Source organism: Gigantopelta aegis, chromosome 4 (assembly GCF_016097555.1).
Source record: "Gigantopelta aegis isolate Gae_Host chromosome 4, Gae_host_genome, whole genome shotgun sequence".
In the NCBI taxonomy this organism is placed as follows: Eukaryota; Metazoa; Mollusca; class Gastropoda; order Neomphalida; family Peltospiridae; genus Gigantopelta; species Gigantopelta aegis.
Genome location: NC_054702.1, coordinates 18,903,841 through 18,909,840, shown reverse-complemented (window position 1 = coordinate 18,909,840; position 6,000 = coordinate 18,903,841). Strand labels below are relative to the sequence as shown.

General features: G+C 35.8%; 1 protein-coding gene across 5 annotated transcripts in view; it reads right to left on the bottom strand.

Moving 5' to 3' along the window:
• LOC121369644 (multiple coagulation factor deficiency protein 2 homolog) overlaps window positions 1–6,000 on the bottom strand; it is a 40,297-nt gene that overhangs the window by 33,660 nt on the left and 637 nt on the right. The gene's annotated exons all lie outside the window — the stretch shown is intronic.

Sequence of the window (6,000 nt, the reverse complement as noted above, 5' to 3'; positions counted from 1 at the left end):
CGACGTGGATCAATCCTAGACCGACCGTGCATAAAGCGAACGCTTTCCCACTGGGCTACGTCCCGCCCCTCCCATCCCAAGTTTTAAGTTTTTACAACAGTTTACAGATCTGCCAGCTTTAAATTTCATGTGCAAAATAAAGTAAAAATGTGAAAATATCCATCTTCCTGGTTGTTTGGTACTCATTCCCAGCTATTTCTGCTATTTAGTGGTGGTGGTGGTGGTGTTGTGGTAGGCGTGAGGGGGGTGAGTATTAGTTTATACACCTGCAAATCCGGACTTGTCAAAACATACCAGAAACCAGTGCAATTTAATTACCTTTGAAACTTCAACATTAAAACATTCTGACAGCTATTACAGATCCAAGGTCCATGTTCCTCTTATGACACAGTAAGGTACTTATTCAAAGGAAACTTACAGTTTCTTCTTGCCTGTACTTATAAACACAACATGTTTATGCTGTGTTACAGGCATTGAAATAAGCAATGTGTCTGGTAAACCATTTACAGGTTACCACAAAATATAGCCTGGTGAAAGTTAGAATTGAATTCCTGTTACTACTACTTATTTATCTAGTGGGCGCTGCTTAAACGCGGATTGCCAAAATTGCTTGCAATTGCACAAGTGTGCACGAACATCGGTGCAATTTCGTATGAGAAAACGAAATGCGGAAGTAAATTCATCTAGTGGACGCTGCTTTAACGTGGAATGACTATAATAGACCTTTTTCCCATTCCCATTGTGCATGTGTGCGAAGAGTAACGTCCCTTGTCAAATTAGACGGTATCCAGGCTATATACAACTTGGGGGGGGGGGGCATGATCGACAGTTGTCATGAATATCATGAGTAGCTTCATAGAAGCTGTGAATCTCTAACAACTAATGTACATATTTTGTATAAGATGTTAAAATGGCTACGAGAAATGGTCTACTAAAGTTTACATCAGAATAGTTTAAAGGAGAGGACAATTAAGGCATTTGGCTTGGTATGCATATTCAACGATATATAATGCACATTATTGCTTAATATCAACACGTATAATCGTATAGTTAATTAATAAAACGGCTATTATATATAACGGGCGCAGCCATTTTGTACCATCTCAGTGAGTACGCCCTCTGGCGAGCTGGTGGTTACGTAATACTTAACGCGTAACGTCAGGAATGAGCCTTAGAACTAGAGAAACACAATCTACCTGGTTTTTGCGGGATGATAAATAGCCATACATTGCAATGTTCTGTAATAATACACATCCCAGTAAGCCAGCAATAAAAATCAATACAAAATAAAATACCATTGTCAAAGTGGCTACACATCAAGTCGAAACAATTAACAATGTTTTGCCCATGTATTAACCTACTACTGAAATGATACACGGAGTGTTTTCTTAGTTAATTGGTATATGCTGTTAGTCACTTCTACCTGTGATTCCTGATTGGCAGGTGTGTATTTGATTGGTAACCAGACGAGCCAATTATAATTGACGCTGTCTAGACACAAAAATACATACCGGTATTGTGGAATATTACCTGTCGCCCCTAAAATTGTAATGGACATGGTTTATTACTGTAAATAGTTCTGTAAAGCTATTGATTAAGTAGACTTTTCCATCTAAAACCACAGAACTGACCAATTACATAGTCCCAAAGAAAAAAAAATTTGGGTATCGTGGGTTGTCGTTTTTGCTCCAACGTAGCATATCAATAGGCCTAATAGTGTACATTTTTCCTTTGGATTATTTAACAGAGAAAAATACTATAACCCCATTTTGTTCCATTAATGCAACTTGAAATATATTTAGTTAAATAGTTTATTATATTATTACGTCATTTATGCTATTTTACAAGTCAGGTTGATCAAAGAGAAGCGCCTTGTAGAAAATTACTGCTTTTGTTTATACTGTACATACAGGAGATGGTCAGGAGCTGATGTCACTTCGCCCCAAGCTATCCCACCGGACGTCACAAAAACGAAACAAAATAGCTGCCCCCAGTTAGCAGGAATAATCATGGTTTTTTATTCACTCTAAAATTATGCGTTTTTCATTTGCTAAAGTGTCAGTATGTGTTGGTGGTCCAGGTATGCATCTTTCCAACACATAAGGCTCTTGTTCGAGTTGACCCTACCTTTAAGACCAAAAGCAGTGAAACATTAACTTAGACGAAGTCTCTGGAGCTGCCTGTCAAGGTTATTTTAACAACGCAAAATTAAAAGATTCATACAATAAAATTAACTTTAGTGGAATGTCTTTTTGTACTTGTAACAATTAGAATTATAGTTAAATACTCACGCGGATTTCCAGTGATGTTTAATACTCCACATGTATCAGTATTTAAAATTTAATCAAATATGCCTCCCCTTCCCCCTAAAAACCCCCAACAAAACCCCCAACTCACATAGACCTTTATCACAGCTCTATTTTCGCCTTATCGTTTCATTAAAAAAGACAGTCATACAACTACTAAGGCCAAATAAAAAAAAAGGAATTGGTGATCGTCCTTTTGATCACATAAATCAGGGTAGGAGGGGAGGTGTTTATTATATTTTTTCTGTGAAAAACTTTATAAAACCCTGGAGACCATTTTTTTTGCGGGAGTAGCAGCCAACAGCGCATGCACCTGGATGTTGTAGTTTCTTCACTGGCCGCCAGATGGACCTGGTGATAGTTTAACCTGTTACGGTGCTTACAAAAGTTGAATTGCTGCTATCTAGACACATTTTAAACAGTTTTTAACAAAATTAAAAATAAATAAATTCAGGGGCAGGCACATTTTCAGGTACGATCACCAACTCTTTTTTTTTATTTGGCCTAATCAGTGTTACATGTCTAACCACAAATTATTTATTTATGTATTTATTTATTTACTTATTTATTTTATTTTATTTATTATTTTATTTTATTTTATTTTCACTATCATTTATATCAGATACATACAACTTCACTTGAAATAATATCTGATATTTACGAAGTTTTAAAACATATATGAGCCGTTACACGTGAAAACCTACAACTTAGCATGATGTCAGAAACAGAGTGAATGCGGATCAAAGTTTGACATCACATGTAAACGTGGAAGTAAATGTTAACATGCTGTTTGCGTTATTTGTTTTGAAGAATTTAGAAGACGACATCTTTTCTTTACATGAAGATCAGTTTGAAGTAAACATATATCTGTATGTACAATAGTGTTTGGTTACTATTTTGTAGTTTGTACCTAAGAACACTTGTCAAGATAGTTAGCGATACCATCAGCACTTTGATACACATTTACAAGTATAGGGAGAAGTCGTATCTATCGATATGGTATGCAAGTATCACATGTTTTTATAACGTACATAATTATACATAACAGAGTGCAGCAACCTTTCCAAGGTGGTAGACCCATGCAACCCGATACAATCCTAATTTGATATTTGGTCTAACTTATGATAGTGTATATAACTTCAGGCCCGTAGCCAGCATGTTTAGCGGGGGGGATCGAAATTTCATGTAAACGGAACTCATCAAACGCGAGCACCAAAGGTGCGGAGCCATAGATGGGGGGGGGGGTTCCAGATATATATATATAGAACCCCTTGCCAAACAATGAGATGACGCCGGTTACACTCGAGAATAATACACAAACTTTTGTTGCGAAATATACGTTAACAAGTTGCATTAAGTTGTAGAATACATGTAAAATGGCCTGGTCACAGAGCCACAACAAGAAACCATTTGTTTTCAGTCATACCAATGTATTTATAATAAATGATACATGGATTACTTCTCACATCCCACAAACAGGATAGCATACACGATGTCCATTGATGGATCATTGGTTGGGATGGGAAATAATCAAACGGCCAACTGAGGAGGATCAAACTTTCAGCAAATAGAACCTCACACACACGTTCTTGTTACGTTATTCAGGTCATTTGGGACAAGGACTTTTATATGTAAAATCCAATTTTTTTTTTTTTTTTTCATTTGAGCAAAACTCTCAATCCTGCTACGGGCATGGTACTTAATATGTTTGCTTCAAACATTCAAACGAAGTACCTTATGACTGCGCATAATAAACCCTCATGAGTTTATAATAAAGAGACCATCCTGAGTTTGTAGCTATATTATCAAGCTGTCGGCTAGTCTAATTTGTTATAAATAAAATTTACATCTTTCTTAGTTTAAATAATCTTGCTTTGAATATATATAGCTGTATATGCAATATAGTTACATTTCTGACCATTCTCAGGTCAGTAGCAACCAAGAAGTCAGAGGGGGGGACTATAGTCCCTCTTTTATAAACCCGTTTTAAAATATGGCTTTTGTCCCGCCCCCACAAACTAGACTGTGTCCCTCCACTACAGACTGTGTCCCTCCACTACAGACTGTGCCCCCTCCCCTCCCCCAACTCCAGATATCGTTCTTACGAGCTTGATTCTAATGTTTTATATACCATAGCTCAACTTTCATATGTATCATTTAATTTTATTCCAAATACCGAACAAAATTTTAAATAACTTGATGAAAAGAAATCCTGATAAGAATCCTGAATGTATTTATCTGTATAATGCTTTATAAATATTTAAATTATGTTAAATACAATAAATATCTGCATACATACACGCGCGCACACATTAATATTATTTCAGCCCATATCCGATATTTATTGTGTACGAATCCGAACCGATAGTTTGTCGGGTGTTAACAACAAAATATTTTTTATTTCGTGATAAGCAATAATTCATAAATGTCTCCAATACGTCTTGTTGGAGGTCGACAGAATTTTCAGGTTCCCTACTGATAGAATAATTAATCGTGGAGATATTCACATTCCTGTTGCGTGGCCTCCCATTGTCTATTCCCCCCAACTTGTCCACAGGTCTATTTTTGCGAGATCTCGCGTGAGTTCGCAGTTTGCGTCCTTGAGTTACCCAGCAACAGGCACATGCGCAATGGAATGTGAAAGAGGTCGATGCAATTCCTTACGAGAAAATGAAACGCGGAAGTCTAGAATGCATTGCCTGGTTTACGTTCGGAAATGAAACTACCGTTAAAAGTTGAAATTTTTGTCAAGAACGAAACACCGTTCTCAACTTTTCTTACATGTCGTAACCTCCCAGTAACCTGAACCGACCGTTCTTGACTGGTGTTATTGCATGAGAATAATGTACATTGTACATATTTTATGCACAAAGAAAGAGTTTAACCTGCACACCACCCCCACCTACAATTTGGCATTAATTGAATTAAATGAAGTCAAATTTGTGTTTAAATTTATGTCAAACACTATTAGTAGTGGCTAACCTGTGGCATGGAACACCATGTAATTCTAGAATGCTGTGCCTTAACCAATTTGGACATGCATGTAACATCAAGTAGTCTGGTTTTTTGTAAAGTTTTAAGTCTCATTGGAGTCTATTCCTACAGAATAAACTGAAAATAGTCAATTACAAAATCGAAAGCTGTACAAGTATTGACAGAATGAAAAGTTTGGTGTTTTTGGTTGTTTCCATTAACTTACATGTAAAAACATTTTTTTTAGAGGAATTAAAAAGCAAAACATGTATGTATTTTGGGGATTAGAATATTGTTAAAAAATAAAAGACATTTTTGTCACAAACATGATTAATAATGAAAAGGATGTCACAAGCACTTAAATATTATAGATGGATTAAAAATTATACAAAATTAATACAGAGTACCGTACCATGTCTACACACAACCCTACAATACAGTGACTAGTGTGTATATCCTCTAGTCATATTTTGTTTATATGTGAGAATTTGGTTAACCTGTCAATTTTTAAATGTTACATGATAAAGGGTCATTAAGTAAGTTAGTCTAAATTACATGTAGTTTTTTAAATCTAGTGCTACAAATTTTTTTATTTTATTATTTTGGAGTTCTCTCGTAACATTAAACTTGTATGTTTCTGACTAGTACAAATGCTAAAGGAAAAACATTTACACCTCCACCTAAAACACAGAACTTCTTCTGGTAGGGTTTGTGCTTGTTA